The sequence below is a fragment of the Hylobates moloch genome, unplaced genomic scaffold, assembly GCF_009828535.3.
Source record: "Hylobates moloch isolate HMO894 unplaced genomic scaffold, HMol_V3 SCAFFOLD_5, whole genome shotgun sequence".
Taxonomy (NCBI): domain Eukaryota; kingdom Metazoa; phylum Chordata; class Mammalia; order Primates; family Hylobatidae; genus Hylobates; species Hylobates moloch.
In genome coordinates this window covers 73,685,546-73,703,492 of record NW_026652280.1, presented here as the reverse complement: position 1 = coordinate 73,703,492, position 17,947 = coordinate 73,685,546, and positions in this window count along the sequence as shown.

Below are 17,947 nucleotides of genomic sequence, written 5' to 3'. Positions count from 1 at the left end.
GTAGGCCTTATTTCCCTCCAAATATCCACTTGCAGATTCTACAAAAAGAGTGTTTCAAAACTGCTCAATCAAAAGTAAGGTTCAAATCAGTTACATGAATGCACAGATCAGAAAGAAGTTTCACAGAATGCTTCTGCGTAGTTTTTATTTGAAGATACTCCTTTTTCCACGATAGACCTCAAAGCGCTCCAAATGTCCACTTGCCGATTCTACAAAAAGTGTGTAGCAAAACTTCTCAATCAAAAGAAAGGTTCTACTCTGTGATATGTATGAACAGAAAAGAAAGAAGTTTCACAGAATGCTTCTGTGTAGTTTTTATGGGAAGATATTTCGTTTTTCACGGTAAGCCTCAATATTCGCCAAATATCCACTTGCAGATTCTTCAAAAGGAGTGTTTGAAAACTGCTCAATCAAAAGTAAGGCTCAGGTCTGTTAGACGAATGCACAGATCAGAAAGAAGTTTCACAGAATGCTTCCGTGTTGTTTTTATGGGAAGATATTTCTTTTTTAACCATAGGCTTCAAAGTTCTAGAAATATCCAATTGCAGATTCTACAAAAAGCCTGTTTCAAACCTGCACAATCAAAAGAAAGGTTAAACTCTCTGAGATGAATGCACATTTCATAAAGAAGTTTCACAGATTACTTCTGTGTAGTTTGTATTTGAAGATATTCCTTTTTCTACGATAGGCCTCAAAGCACTCCAAATGTCCACTTGCATTTTATACAAAAAGAGTGTTTCAGAACTGCTGAATCTGGATAAAGTTTCAAGGGTGTGAGATGAATGCAGAGAATAGAAAGAATTTTCACGGAAGTATTCTGTGCAGTTTTTACTTGAAGATATTTCGTTTTTCAGCATAGGCCACAAAGACCTCCAAATGTCCACTAGAAGATTCTGCAAAAACAGTGATTAAAAACTGCTCAATCAAAAGGAAGGTTCAAATCTGTTTGATGAATGAACAGATCAGAAAGAAGTTTCACAGCATACTTCCGTGTAGTTTTCATGGGAAGATATTTCTTTTTTCACCATAGGCCTCAAAGCTCTAGAAATATCAAATTGCAGATTCTACCAAAAGTCTGTTTGAAAGCTGTCGTATCAAAAGAAAGCTTAAAGTCTCTGAGATGAATGCACAGTTCAAAAAGGAGTTTCACATATTACTTCTGTGTTGTTTTTATTTGAAAATATTCCTTTTTCCAAGATAGGCCTCCAAGCATTCCAAATGTCCACTTGCAGTTTACGCAAAAGGAGTGTTTCAAAACTGCTGAATCAACAGAAAGGTTCAAGTCTGTGAGATGAATGTAGAGAATAGAAAGAATTGTCACAGAACTATTCTGCGTAGTTTTCACTTGAAGATATTTGGTTTTTAACCATAGGCCTCAAAGATCTCCAAATGTCCACTTGCAGATTCTGCAAAAAGATTGTTTCAAAACTGCTCAATCAAAAGAAAGGTTCTACTCTGTGAGATGAATGAACAGAAAAGAAAGAAGTTTCACAGAATGCTTCTGTGTAGTTTTTATGGGAAGATATTTCGTCTTTCACCGTAGGCCTCAATGTTCGCCAAATATCCATTTGCAGATTCTACAAAAAGAGTGTTTCAAAACTGCTCAATCAAAAGTAAATTTCAGCTCTGTTAGATGAATGCACAGATCAGAAAGAAGTTTCACAGAATGCTTCTATTTAGTTTTTATGGGATAATATTTCGTTTTTCATAGTAGTCCTCAATATTCTCCTAATATCCACTTGCAGATTCTACAAAAAGAGTGTTTCAAAACTGCTGAATGAAAAGTAAGGTTCAACTCAGATGAATGCACAGATCAGAAAGAAGTTTCACAGAATTCTTCAGTGTAGTTTTTATGGGAAGATATTTCTTTTCTCACCATAGGCTTCAAAGCTCAAGAAATATCCAACTGCAGATTCTACAAAAAGACTGCTTCAAAGCTGCAGAACCAAAAGAAAGTTTAAACTCTCTGAGAGGAATGCACAGTTCATAAAGGAGTTTCACAGATTACTTCTGTGTAGTTTTTATTTGAAGATATTCCTTTTTCCACGATAGACCTCCAAGCGCTCCAAATGTTCACTTGCAGTTTATACAAAAAGAGTGGTTTCAAAACTGCTGAATCAAAGGAAAGGTTCAAGTCTGAGAGATGAATGCAGAGAATAGAAAGTATTTTCACAGAAGGATTCTGAGTAGTTTCTATTTGAATATATTTCGTTTTTCACCATAGGACTCAAAGGTCTCAAAATGTCCAGTTGCAAATTCTGCAAAAAGAGTGTTTCAAAACTGCTCAATCAAAAGAAAGGTTCTACTCTGTTAGATGAATGCACAGACCAGAAAGATGTTTCACAGAATGCTTCTGTGTAGTTTTAATGGGAAGATACTTCGTTTTTCACCGTAGGCCTCAATGTTCTCTGAATATCCACTTGCAGATTCCACAAAAAGAGTGTTTGAAAACTGCTCAATCAAAAGTAAGGTTCAACTCTGTTAGTTGAATGCACAGATCAGAAAGATATTTCACAGAATGCTTCTGTTTAGTTTTTATTTGAAGGTATTCGTTTTTCCAGGATAGTCCTCAAAGCGCTCCAAATGTCCATTTGCAGTTTACACAGACAGAATGTCTCAAAACTGCACAATCAAAAGAAAGGTTAAACTCTGTTAGTTGAATGCACATATCAGAAAGAAGTTTCACAGAATGCCACCGTGTTGTTTTAGTTGAAGATATTTCGTTTTACACCATAGGCCTCAATGTTCTCCAAATGTCCACTTGCAGATTCTACAAAAAATGTGTTTCAAAACTGCTCAATCAAAACTAAGGTTTAACTCTGTTAGTTGAATGAACAGATCAGAAAGATGTTTCACAGAATGCTTCTGTGTAGCTTTCATGGGAAGATATTACGTTTTCCATGATAGGCCTCAATGTTCTCCAAATATCCACATGCAGATGCTACAAATAGAGTGTTTCAAAACTGCTCAATCAAAAGTAAGGTTCAGCTCTGTTAGTTGAATGCACAGTTCAGAAAGAAGATTCACAGAATGCTTCCATGTAGTTTTTAGGGGAAGATATTTCTTTTCTCACCGTAGGCCTCAAAGTTCTACATATCTCCCCTTCCATATTCTACAAATAGAGTGTTTCAAAACTGCTCAATCAAAAGTGAGGTTCAACTCTGTTAGTTGAATGCACAGATCAGAAAGAAGTTTCACAGAAGGCTTTCGTGTAGTTTTCAGGGGAAGATATTTCTTTTTTCACTGTAGGCCTGAATTTTCTCCAAATGTCCACTTGCAGATACTACAAATAGATTGTTTCAGAACTGCCCCATCAAAAGTAAGGTTCAACTCCATTAGTTGAATGCACAAATCAGAAAAAAGTTGCAAAGAATGCTTCCGTGTAGTTTTTAGGAGAAGATATTTCTTTTTTCACCATAGGCCTCAAAGTTTTCCAAATGTCCACTAGCAGATTCTACAAAAAGAGTGTTTCAAAACTGCTCAATCAAAAGTAAGGTTCAACTCTGTTAGTTGAATACACAGATAAGAAAGAAGTTACACAGAATACTTCTGTATAGTTTTTATTTGAAGATATTCCTTTTTCCACGATAGGCCTCAAAGCAACCACAATGTCCACTTGCAGTTTATACAGAAAGAGTGTTTCAAAACTGCTGAATCAAAAGTAAGGTTCAACTGTGTTAGTTGAATGCATGGTACAGAAAGAAGATTCACAGAATGCTTCCGTGTAGTTTTTAGAGTAAAGCCAAAATGAACAAATGGGATCTAATTAAACTAAAGAGCTTCTGCACAGCAAAAGAAACTACCATCAGAGTGAACAGGCAACCTACAAAATGGGAGAAAATTTTTGCAACCTACTCATCTGACAAAGGGCTAAAATCCAGAATGTACAATGAACTCAAACAAATTTACAAGAAAAAAACAAACAACCCCATCAAAAAGTGGGCAAACGACATGAACAGACACTTCTCAAAAGAAGACATTTATGCAGCCAAAAGACACATGAAAAAATGCTCATCATCACTGGCCATCAGAGAAATGGAAATCAAAACCACAATGAGATACCATCTCACACCAGTTAGAATGGTGATCATTAAAAAGTGAGGAAACAACAGGTGCTGGAGAGGATGTGGAGAAATAGGAACACTTTTACACTGTTGGTGGGACTGTAAACTAGTTCAACCATTGTGGAAGTCAGTGTGGCGATTCCTCAGGGATCTAGAACTAGAAATCTCATTTGACCCAGCCATCCCATTACTGGGTATATACCCAAAGGACTATAAATCATGCTGCTCTAAAGACACATGCACGCGTATGTTTATTGCGGCACTATTCACAATAGCAAAGACTTGGAACCAACCCAAATGTCCAGCAATGATAGATTGGATTAAGAAAATGTGGCACATATACACCATGGAATACTATGCAGCCATAAAAAAGGATGAGTTCATATCCTTTGTAGGGACATGGATGAAACTGGAAAACATCATTCTCAGTAAACTATCACAAGGACAGAAAACCAAACCCCGCATGTTCTCACTCATAGGTGGGAATTGAACAATGAGAACTCATGGACACAGGAAGGGGAACATCACACTCCGGGGACTGTTGTGGGGTTTGGAGTGGGGGGAGGGACGGCATTAGGAGATATACCTAATGCTAAATGACGAGTTAATGGGTGCAGGAAATGAAAGTGGCACATGGATACATATGTAACAAACCTGCACATTGTGCACATGTACCCTAAAACCTAAAGTATAATAAATAAAAAAAAAGAAAGTATCCTAAAAAAAGAAAAAAAAGAAATATAAGTATATAATTTGTTATATACTTATTTAATGTTTTATATTTAAAATTTAATATCTGAAAGCTTGGCCCTAAATTTCTATTTTAAATGTAGGATTTAGAACCTTTAATAATTGTAAATGTCAAATAATGTTAGTTATACTTTATTAAAATGGCATAGTAATCTTAAAAAAAAAAGATATTTCATTTCTCAATGTAGGCCTCAATGTACTCCATATGTCCCCTTGCAGATCCTACAAATAGAGTGTTTCAATAATGCTAAATCAAAAGTAAGATTCAGCTCTGTTAGTTGAATGCACAGATCAGAAAGAAGTTTCCCGGAATGCTTCCGTGTAGTTTTTAGGGGAAGATATTTCGTTTCTCACCGTAGGCCTTAATGTTCTCCATATGTCCCCTTGCAGATTCTACAACTAGATTGTTTCAAAACTACTCAATCAGAAGTAAGGTTCAACTCTGTTCGTTGAATGCACAGATCAGAAAGATGTTTCGCAGAATGCTTCTGTGTAGTTTTTATATGAAGTTATTCCTTTTTCCATGATAGGCCTCAAAGTGCTCCAAATGTCCACTTGCAGTATATACAGAAAGTGTGTTTATATGGGAAGATATATCTTTTTCCACGAGAGGCCTCAATGTTCTCCAAATATCCACTTGCAGATTCTACCAATAGAGGGCTTCAAATCTGCTCAATCAAAAGTAAGGTTCAACTCTTTTAGTTGAATGCACAGTTCAGAAAGTAGGTTCACAGAATGCTCCCGTGTAGTTTTTAGGGGAAGATATTTCGATTGTCACCGTAGGCCTCAACGTTCTCTGAATGTCCCCCTGAATATTCTACATATAGAGTGCTTCAAAACTGCTCAATCAAAAGTGGGGTTCAACTCTGTTAGTTGAATGCACAGATCAGAAAGAAATTTCACAGAATGCTTTCATGGAGTTTTTAGGGGAAGATATTTCTTTTTTCAACATAGGCCTCAATTTTCTCCATATGACCCCTTGCAGATTCTACAAATAGAGTGTTTCAAAACTGCTCAATCAAAATCAAGCTTAAACTCTGTTAGTTGGATGCACAGATCAGAAAGAAGTTTCACAGAATGCTTCTGTGTAGTTTTAATTTTAAGATATTCCTTTTTCTACGATAGGCCTCAAAGCCCTACAAATGTCCACATGCAGTTTATACAGGAAGAGTGTTCCAAAACTGCTCAATCAAAAGTAAGGTTCAACTCTGTTAGTTGAATGCACTGATCAGAAAGAAGTTTCACAGAATGCTTCTGTTAGTTTTTATTTGAAGGTATTCATTTTTCCAGGATCGTCTTCAAAGCGCTCCAAATGTCCACTTGCAGTTTATACAGAGTGTCTCAAACTGCTCAATCAAAAGAAAGGTTAAACTCTGTTAGTTGAATGCACAGATCAGAAAGAAGTTTCACAGAATGCTACCTTGTTGTTTTAGATGAAGATATTTCATTTTTCACCATAGGCCTCAATGTTCTCCAAATGTCCACTTGCAGATTCTACAAAAAGTGTTGTTCAAAACTGCTCAATCAAAACGAAGGTTAAACTCTGTTAGTTGAATGCACAGATCAGAAAGAAGTTTCACAGAATGCTTCTGTGTAGCTTTCATGGGAAGATATTACGTTTTCCATGATAGTCCTCAATGTTCTCCAAATATCCACATGCAGATTCTACAAATAGAGTGTTTCAAAACTGCTCAATCAAAAGTAAGGTTCAGCTCTGTTTGTTGAATGCACAGTTCAGAAAATAGATTCACAGAATTCTTCCATGTAGTTTTTAGGGAAGATATTTCATTTCTCACCATAGGCCTCAAAGTTCTCCATATCTTCCCTTCCATATTCTACAAATAGAGTGTTTCAAAACTGCTGAATCAAAAGTGAGGTTCAACTCTGTTTGTTGAATGCACAGATCAGAAAGAAGTTTCAGAGAAGGCTTCCGTGTAGTTTTCAGGGGAAGATATATCTTTTTTCACCGTAGGCCTCAATTATCTTCAAATATCCACTTGCAGATACTACAAATGGATTGTTTCAGAACTGCTCCATCAAAAGTAAGGTTCAACTCCATTAGTTGAATGCACAGATCAGAAAGAAGTTGCAAAGAATGCTTCCGTGTAGTTTTTCGGGGAAGATATTTCTTTTTTCACCATAGGCCCCAATGTTCTCCAAATGTTCACTTGCAGATTCTACAAAAAGAGTGTTTCAATACTGCTCAATCAAAAGTAAGGTTCAACTCTGTTAGTTGAATGCACAGATAAGAAAGAAGTTACACAGAATATTTCTGTGTAGTTTTTATTTGAAGATATTCCTTTTTCCACGATAGGCCTCAAAGCCCCCCAAATGTCCACTTGCAGTTTATACAGAAAGAGTGTTTCAAAACTGCTGAATCAAAAGTAGGGCTCCACTGTGTTAGTTGAAGGCACAGTACAGAAAGAAGATTCACAGAATGCTTCCGTGTAGTTCTTAGAGTAAGATATTTCGTTTCTCACTGTAGACTTCAATGTACGCCATATGTCCCTTTGCAGATTCTACAAATAGAGTGTTTCAAAACCACTCAATCAAAAGTAAGGTTCAACTCTGTTAGTTGAATGCACAGATCAGAAAGAAGATGCCCGGAATGCTTCCGTGTAGTTTTTAGGGGAAGATATTTCGTTTCTCACCGTAGGCCTCAATGTTCTTCATATGTCCCCTTGCAGATTCTACAACTAGATTGTTTCAAAACTACTCAATCAGAATTAAGGTTCAACTCTGTTCGTTGAATGCACAGATCAGAAAGAAGTTTTGCAGAATGCTTCTGTGTAGTTTTTATTTGAAGTTATTCCTTTTTCCAGGATAGGCCTCAAAGCGCTCCAAATGTCCACTTGCAGTATATACAGAAAGTGTGTTTCAAAACTGCTCAATCAAATTTAAGGTTTAACTCTGTTAGTTGAATGCTCAGATTAAAAAGAAGTTTCACAGAATGCTTCTGTGAAGTTTTTATGGGAAGATATATCTTTTTGCATGAGAGGCCTCAATATTCTCCAAATATCCACTTGCAGATTCTACAAATAGAGTGTTTCAAAACTGCTGAATCAAAAGTAAGGTTCAACTCTGTTAGTTGAATGCACAGTTCAGAAAGTAGATTCACAGAATGCTCCCATGTAGTTTTTAGTGGAAGATATTTCGTTTCTCACCATAGGCCTCAATGTTCTCTGAATGTCCACCCGCATATTGTACAAATAGAGTGCTTCAAACTTCTCAATCAAAAGTGGGGTTCAACTCTGTTAGTTGAATGCACAAATCAGAAAGAAGTTTTACACAATGCTTCCGTGTAGTTTTTAGGGGAAGATATATCTTTTTTCACCGTAGGCCTCAATTATCTTCAAATGTCCACTTGCAGATACTACAAATGGATTGTTTCAGAACTGCTCCATCAAAAGTAAGGTTCAACTCTATTAGTTGAATGCACAGATCAAAAAGATGTTCCACAGAATGCTTCCGTGTAGTTTTTAGGGGAAGATATTTCGTTTTTCACCATACGCTTCAAAGTTCTCCAAATGTCCACTTCCAGTTTCTACAGAAAGGGTGTTTCAAAACTGCTCAATCAAAAGTAAGGTTCAGCTCTGTTAATTGTATGCACAGATCAAAAGACGTTCCACAGAATGCTTCCGTGTAGTTTTTAGGGGAAGATATTTCATTTCTCACCCTAGACCTCAATGTTCTCCATATGACCCCTTGCAAATACTACAAATAGAGTGTTTCAAAACTGCTCAATCAAAAGTAAGTTTCAACTCTGTTAGTTGAATACACAGATCAGAAAGAAGTTTCTCAGAATGCTTCTGTGTAGTTTTTAGGGGAAGATATTTCGTTTTTCACCGTAGGCCTCAATGTTCTCAAAATGTCTACTTGCAGATTGTACAAATAGAGTGTTTCAAAACTGCTCCATCAAAAGTAAGGTTCAACTCCGCTACTTTAATGAGCAGACCAGAAAGAAGTTTCCCAGAATGCTTCCGTGCAATTTTTAGGGGAAGATGTTTCGTTTTTCACCGTATTCCTCAATGTTCTCCAAATGTCCACTTGCAGTTAATACAGACAGAGTGTTTCAAAACTGCTCAACCTAAAATAAGGTTAAACTCTGTGAGTTGAATGCACAGATCAGAAAGAAGTTTCACACAATGCTTCTGTGTAGTTTTTAGTGGAAGATATTTCTTTTTTCACCATAGGCCTCAATGTTCTCCAAATGTCCACTGGCAGATCCTTCAAAAAAGGTGTTTCAAAACTGCTCAATCAAAAGTAAGGTTCAAATCTGTTTGTTGAATGCACAGATCAGAAAGAAGTTTCACAAAATGTTTCTGTGTAGTTTTTATTTGAAGATATTCCATTTTCCACGATAGGCCTCAAAGTGCTCCAAATGTTCACTTGCAGGTTATACAGAAAGAGTGTTTCAAAACTGCTCAATCAAAAGTAAGGTTAAACTAAGTTGTTTCAATGCACAGTTCAGAATGAAGTTTCACAGAATGCTTCCATGTAGTTTTTAGGGGAAGATATTACTTTTTCCACCATAGGCCTCCATGTTCCCCAAATGTCCACTTGCAGATTCTAAAAAAACCGTTTTTCAAAACTGCTCAATCAAAAGTAAGTTTTTAACTCTGTTTGTTGAATGCACAGATCAGAAAGAAGATTCACAGAATGCTTCTGTGAAGTTTTTATTTGAAAATATTTCTTTTTCCGGGATAGGTCTCAAAGAGCTCCAAATGTCCACTTGCAGTTTGTACAGAAAGAGTGTTTCAAAACTGCTCAATCGAAAGTAAGGTTCAACTCCGTTAGTTGAATGCACTGATCAAAAGAAATTTCACAGAATGCTTCTGTGCAATTTTTAGGGGAAGATATTTTGTTTATCACAGTAGGCCTCAATGTTCTCCATATTTCCACTTGCACGTTCTACAAATAGAGTGTTTCAAAACTGCTCCATCCAAAGTAAGGTTCAACTCTGTTAGTTGAATGCACAGATCAGAAAGAACTTTCACTGAATGCTTCCGTGTAGTTTTAGGGGAAGATAATTCGTTTTTCACTGTAGGCCTCATTGTCCTCCAAATATCCACTTGCAGATTCTACAAATAAAGTGTTTCAGAACTGCTCCATCAAAAGTAAGGTTCAACTCCATTAGTTGAATGCACAGATCAGAAAGTAGTTTCACAGAATGCTTCCATGTAGTTTTTAGGGGAAGATATTTGTTTTTTCACCATAGGCCTCCATGTTCTCAAAATGTCCACTTGCAGATTCTACAAAAAGAGTGTTTCAAAACTGCTCTATGAAATGTAAGGTTCAACTCTGCTTGTTGAATGCACAGATCAGAAAGAAGATTCACAGAATGCTTCTGTGTAGTTTTTATTTGAAGATGTTCCTTTTTCCGGGATAGGCCTCAAAGCACTCCAAATGTCCACTTGCAGTTTGTACAGAAAGAGTGTTTCAAAACTGCTCAATCAAAAGAAAGGTTCAACTCTGTTAGTTGAATGTACAGATCAAAAGAAGTTTCACAGAATGCTTCCGTGTAGTTTTTAGAGGAAGATATTTGGTTTATCACAGTAGGCCTCAATGCTCTCCACATTTCCAATTGCAGGTTCTATAAATAGAGTGTTTCAACACTGCTCAATCAAAGGTAAGGTTAAACTCCATTAGTGGAATGCACAGATAAGAAAGAAGTTTCACAGAATGGTTCTGTGTAGTTTTTAGGGGAAGATGTTATGTTTATCTTCGGAGGCCTCAATGTTCTCCAAATGTCCACTTGCAGATTCTACAAATAGAGTGTTTCAAAACTGCTCAAACAAAAGTAACGTTCAAATGTGTTAATTGAATGCACAGATCAGAAAAAAGTTTCACAGAATGCTTCCGTGTAGTTTTAGGGGAAAGTTTTTCGTTTTTCACTGTAGGCCTCAATGTTCTCCAAATATCCACTTGCAGATTCGACAAATAGAGTGTTTCAGAACTGCTCCATCAAAAGTAAGTTTCAACTCCGTTAGTTGAATGCACAGATCAGAAAGTAGTTTCACAGAATGCTTCCTTGTAGTTTTTAGGGGTAGATATTTGTTTTTTCACCGTAGGCCTCAATGTTCTCCAAATGTCCACTTGCAGATTCTACAAATAAAGTGTTTCAAAACTGCTCAATCAAAAGTAAGGTTAAACTCCATTAGTTGAATGCACAGTACAGAAAGAAGTTTCACAGAATGCTTCCGTGCAGTTTTCATGGTAAGATTTTTCTTTTTTCACCATAGGCCTCAATGTTCTCCAAATGTCCACTTGCAGATTCTATAAAAAGAGTGTTTCAAAACTGCTCAATCAAAAGTAAGGTTAAACTCTGTTAGTTGACTGCACAGATCAGAAAGAAGTCTCACAGAGTGCTTCAGTGTAGTTTTTAGGGGAAGATATTTCTTTTTTCACCATAGGCCTCAATGTTCTCAAAATGTCCACTTGCAGATTCTACAAAAAGAGTATTTCAAAACTGCTCCATCAAAAGTAAAGTTCAACTCTGTTAGTTGAATGCGCAGATCAGAAAGAAGTTTCACAGAATGCTTCTGTGTAGTTTTCATGGGAAGATATTTCGTTTTTCACCGTAGGGCTCAATGTTCTCCAAATGTCCACTTGCAGATTCTACAAAAAGTGTGTTTCAAAACTGCTGAATCAAAAGAAAAGTTCTACTCTGTTAGATGAATGCAAAGAATGGAAAGTAGTTTCACAATATGCTTCTGTGTAGTTTTAAGTGGAAGATATTTACTTTTATGCAGTACGCATCAATATTCTCAAAATATCCCATCGCAGATTCTACAAAAAGAGTGTTTCAAAACAGCTCAATCAAAGGAAAAGTTCATCTCAGTGAAATGAATTCGCAGATCAGAAAGTAGTTTCACAGAATGCTTCTGTGTAGTTTTTATTGAAGATATATCTTTTTCCACGAAAGTCCTCAATGTTCTCCAAATGTCCACTTGCAGATTCTAGAAATAGAGTGTTTCAAAATTGCTCAATCAAAGGTAAGGTTCACCTCTGTTAGTTGAATGAACAGATCAGAAAGAAGATTCACAGAATGTTTCTGTGTAGTTTTTACGGGAAGCTATTTCGTTTTTCTCCGTAGACCTCAATGTTCTCCAAATGTCCACTTTCAGATACTACAAATAGAGTGTTTCAAAACTGCTTATTAAGAAGTAAGGCTCAACTCTCTTAGTTGAATGCATAGATCAGAAAGAAGTTTCCCAGAATGTTTCCTTGTAGTTTTTAGGGGAAGATATTTCTTTTTTCACCATAGGCCTCAATGTTCTCCAAATATCCACTCGCAGATTCTACAAATAGAGTGTTTCAAAACTGCTCAATCAAAACTAAGGTTAAAATCAGTTAGTTGAATGCACATATCAGAAAAAACCTTCACAGAATGCTTCTGTGTAGTTTTTATTTGAATATAATCCTTTTTTGCACGTTAGGCCTCAAAGCGCTCCAAATGTCCACTTGCAGTTTATACAGAAAGACTGTTTCAAAACTACCCCATCAAAAGAAAGGTTCAACACTGTGAGATGAATGCAGAGAATAGAAAGAAATTTCACAGAAGTATTCTGTGTAGTTTTTACTTGAAGATATTTCGTTTTTCACAATAAGCCTCAAAGATCTCCAATTGTCCACTTGCAGATTCTACTAAAGAGTGTTTCAAAACTGCTCAATCAAAAGTAAGGTTCAACACTGTTAGTTGAATGCACAAATCAGAAAGAAGTTTCACAGCATACTTCTGAGTAGTTTTTATGGGAAGATATTTCATTTTAAACCCTAGACCTCAATATTCTCCAAATATCACCTCGCAGATTCTACAAAAAGAGTGTTTCAAAACAGCTCAATCAAAAGAAAGGTTCAACTGAGTGAAATGAATGCACAGATCAGAAAGTAGTTTCACAGAATGCTTCTGTGTAGTTTTTAAGTGAAGATAAACCTTTCTCCATGATAGGCCTCAATGTTCTCCAAATCTCCACTAGCAGATTCTACAAATAGAGTGTTTCGAAACTGCTCAATGAAAACTAAGGTTAAACTATGTTAGTTGAATGCACAGATCAGAAAGAAGTTTCCCAGAATGCTTCTGTGTAGTTTTTAGGGGAAGATATACCTTTTTTCACCATAGGCCTCACTGTTCTCCAAATATCCAATCGCAGATTCTACAAATAGAGTGTTTCAAAACTGTTCAATAAAAGGTAAGGTTCAACTCTGTTAGTTGAATGCACAGATCAGAAAGAAGTTTCACAGAATACTTCCGTGTAGTTTTATTTGAAGATGTTCCTTTTTCCACGATAGACCTCAAAATGTCCACTTGCATTTTACAAAGAAAGAGTGTTTCAAAACTGCTCAATCCAAAGTTAAGTTTAACTCTGTTAGTTGAATGCACAGATCAGAAAAAAGTTTCACAGAATGCCTCCAGGTAGTTTTTATGGGAAGATATTTCTTTTTTCACCATAGGCCTCAATGTTCTTCAAATGTTCACTTGCAGAATTTTCAAAAAGAATGTTTCAAAACTGCTCAATCAGAGGTAAGTTTCAACGCTGTTAGTTAAATGCACAGAACAGAAATAAGTTTTACATTATGCTTCTCTGTAGCTTTTATGGGATAATATTTCGTTTTTCATTGAAGGCCTCAATATTCTCCAAATGTCCACTTGCAGATTCTACAAATAGAGTGTTCCAAACTGCTTAATCAAAAGTACGGATCAACTCTGTTAATTGAATGCACAGATCAGAATGCAGATTCACAGAATGCTTCTGTGTAGTTTTTATTTAAAGATATTCCTTTTTCCACGATAGGCCTCAAAACGCTCCAAATGTCCACTTGCAGTTTCTACACAAAGAGTGTTTCAAAACTCCTCAATCAAAAGTAATGTTCAACTCTGTTAGTTGAATTCACAGATCAGAAAGAAGTTTCACAGAATGCTTCTCAGTAGTTATTATGGGAAGATATTTTGTTTTTCACTGTGGGCCTCAAAGTTCTCAAAATGTCCACTTGCAGATTCTACAAATAGAGCTTTTCAAAACTGCTCAATCAAAACCAAGGTTAAACTCTCTTAGTTGAATGCACAGATCAGAAAGAAGTTTCACAGAATGCTTCCATGTAGTTTTTATGGGAAGATATAACTTTTTCCAGAATAGGCATCAATGTTCTCCAAATGTCCACTTGCAGATTCTACAAATAGAGTGTTTCATAACTGCTCAATCGAAAGTAAGGTTCAACTCTGTTAGTTGAATGCACAGTTCATAAATAAGATTCACAGAATGCTTCCGTGTAGTATTTAGTGGAAGATATTTCGTTTCACACTGTAGTCCTCAATGTTCTCCATATGTTCCCTTGCAGATTCTACAAATTGAGTGTTTCAAAACTGCTCAATCAAAAGTAGGGTTCATCTCTGTTAGTTGAATGCACAGATCAGAAAGAAGTTTCACAGAATGCTTCCGTGTAGTTTTTAGGGGAAAATATTTATTTTTCCACCATAGGCCTCAATGTTCTCCAACTGTCCACTTGCAGATTCCACAAAAAGAGTGTTTCAAAACTGCTCAATCAAAAGGAACGTTCAACTCTGTTAGTTGAATGCACAGATCAGAAAGAAGTTTCACAGAATGTTTCTGTGTAGTTTTTATTTCAATATATTTCTTTTTCAACGACAGGCCTCATAGCACTCCAAATGTCCAATTGCAGTTTATACAGAAAGAGTGTTTCAAAACTGCTCAATCAAAAATAATGTTCAACTCTGTTAATTGAGTGCACAGTTCAGAAAGAAGATTCACAGAATGCTTCCGTGTAGTTTTTAGGGGAAGTTATTCGTTTCTCACCGTAGGCCTCAATATCCTCCATATGTCCCCTTGCTGATTCTACAAATAGAATGTTTCAAAACTGCTCAATCAAAAGTAAGGTTCAACTCTGTTAGCTGAATGCACAGATAAGAAAGTAATTTCACAGAATGCTTCCGTGTAGTTTTTAGGGGAAGATACTTCTTTTTTAACAAGAGGCCTCAATGTTCTCCAAATGTCCAGATGTAGATCCTACAAATAGTGTGTTTCAAAACTGTTCAGTCAAAAGCAAGGTTCAACTCTGTTAATTGAATGCACAGATTAGAAAGAAGTTTCACAGAATGCTTCCGTGTAGCTTTTAGGGGAAGACATTTCTTTTTTCATCATAGGCCCTAATATTCTCCAAATGTCCAGTTGCAGATTATGCAGAAAGGGTGTTTCAAAACTGCTCAATCAAAAGTAAGGTTCAACTTTGTTTGTTGAATGCACAGATCAGAAAGAAGTTTCACAGAATGCTTCTGTGTAGTTTTTATTTGAAGATATTCCTTTTTCCCCCATAGGCCTCAAAGCGCTCCAAATGTCCACTTGCAGTTTACCCAGATAGAGTGTTGCAAAACTGCTCAATAAAAACTTAGGTTTAACTCTGTTAGTTGAACGCACACATCAGAAACCAGTTTCACAGAATGATTCTGTGTAGTTTTTAGGGCTGGATGAATGCACTGGTCTATTTCTTTTTTCACCACTGGCCTCAATGTTCTTCAAATGTCTGCTTGCGGATTCTAAAAAAAGAGTGTTTCAAAACTGCTCAATCAAAAGTAAGGTTCAACTCTGTTAGTTGAATGCACAGATCAGAATGAAGTTTAACAGAATGCTTCTGTGTAGTTTTAGTTGAAGATATTTCGTTTTTCACCGTAGGCCTCAATGTTCTCAAAATGTCAACTTGCAGGTCCTAAAAATAGAGTGTTTCAAAACTGCTCAATCAAAACTAAGGTTAAACTCTGTTAGTTGAATGCAGAGATCTGAAAGTAGTTTCACAGAATGCTTCTGTGTAGTTTTTTTTTTTTGAATATATTCCTTTTTACACGATAGGCCTCAAAGCGCTCCAAATATCCACTTGCAGTGTATACAGAAAGAGTGTTTCAAAACTACCAATCAAAAGAAAGGTTCAACACAGTGAGATGAAATCAGAGAATAGGAAAAAATTTCACAGATGTATTCTGTGTAGTTTTTACTTCAGAATATTTCGTTTTTCAACCTAGGCCTTCAAGATTTCCAAATGTCCACTTGCAGATTCTACAAAAAGGGTGTTTCAAAACTGCTCTATGAAAAGAAAAGTTCTACTCTGTTGGATGAATGCACAGATCAGAAAGTAGTTTCACAGAATGCTTCTGTGTAGTTTTATGGGAAGATAGGTCATCTTTCACAGTAGACCTTAATGTTCTCCAAATATCCACCTGCAGATTCTACAAAAAGAGTTTTTCAAAACTGCTCCACCAAAAGTAAGGTTCAACTCTGTTATTGAATGCACACATCAGAAAGAAGTTTCATAGAATGCTTCCATGTAGTTTTTATGAGAAGACATTTCTTTTTTAACCAAAGGCCTCAATGTTCACATAATATCCAATTGCAGATTCTACAAAAAGAGTGTTTCAAAACTGCTCAATCAAAAGTAATGTCCAACTCTGTTAGATGAATGCACAGATCAGAAAGAAGTTTCACAGAATGCTTCCGTGTAATTTTTATGGGAAGATATTTCTTTTTTAACCAAAGGCCTCAAAGCTCTAGAAATATCCAATTGCAGATTCAAAAAAAAGCCTGTTTCACAGCTGCAGAATCAAAAGAAATGTTAAACTCTCTGAGATGAATGCACAGTTCATAAAGAAGTTTCACAGATTACTTCTGTGTAGTTTTTATTTGAAGATATTCCTTTTTCCATGATAGGCCTCAAAGCACTCCAAATGTCCACTTGCAGTTTCTACAGAAAGAGTGTTTCAAAACTCCTCAATCAAAAGCAAGGTTGAGCTCTGTTAGCTCAATGCACAGATCAGAAAGAAGTTTCACAGAATGCTTCTGTGTAGTTTTTATTTGAAGATATTCCTTTTTCCATGATAGGCCTCAAAGCACTCCAAATGTCCACTTGGAATTTATACAAGAAGAGCGTTTCAAAACTGTTGAATGAAAAGAAAGGTTGAAGTCTGTGAGATGAATGCAGAGAATAGAAAGTATTTTCAGAGAAATATTCTGTGTATTTTTTACTTGAAGATATTTTTTCACCATAGGCCTCAAAGATCTCCAAATGTCCACTTGGAGATTCTGAAAAAACAGTGTTTCAAAACTACTCAATCAAAAAAAAGGTTCTACTCTGTTAGATGAATGCTCAGATCAGAAAGAAGTTTCACAGGATGCTTCTGTGTAGTTTTTATGGGAAGTTATTTCATTTTTCACCGTTGGCCTCAATTTTCACCAAATATCCACTTGCAGATTCTACAAAAAGAGTGTTTCAAAACTGCTCAATGAAAAGTAAGTTTCAACTCTGTTAGATGAATGCACAGATCAGAAAGAAGTTTCACTGAATGCTTCCGTGTAGTTTTTATTTGAAGATATTTCTTTTTCCACGATAGGCCTCAAAGAGCTCCAAATGTCCACTTGCAGTTTCTACAGAAAGAGTGTTTCAAAACTCCTCAATCAAAAGTAAGGTTCAACTCTGTTATTTGAATGCACAGATCAGAAAGAAGTTTCACAGAATGCTTCTGTGTAGTTTTTATTTGATGATATTCCTTTATCCACGATAGGCCTCAAAGCGCTCCAAATGTCCACTTGCAGATTCTACAAAAAGAGTGTTTCAGAACTGCTCAATCAAAAGAAAGGTTCTACTCTGTGAGATGAATGAACAGAATAGAAAGAAGTTTCAGAGAATGCTTCTGTCTAGTTTTTATGGGAAGATATTTCGTTTTTTAACATAGGCCTCAAGGTTCGCCTAATATCCACTTACAGACTCTACAAAAAGAGTGTTTCAAAACTGTTCAATCAAAGGTAAGGTTCAAACCTGTTAGATGAATGCGCAGATCAGAAAGAAGTTTCACAGAATGCTTCCGTGTAGTTTTTATGGGAAGATACTTCTTTTTTAACCATAGGCCTCAAATCTGTAGAAATATCCTATTGCAGATTCTACAAAAAGTCTTTTTCAAAGCTGCAGAATCAACAGAAAGGTTAAACTCTCTGAGATGAATGCACAGTTCATAAAGAAGTTTCACAGATTACTTCTGTGTAGTTTTTATTTGAAGATAATTCTTTTTCCACGAGAGGCCTCAAAGTGCTCCAAATGTCCACTTGCAGTTTTTACAAAAAGAGTGTTTTAAA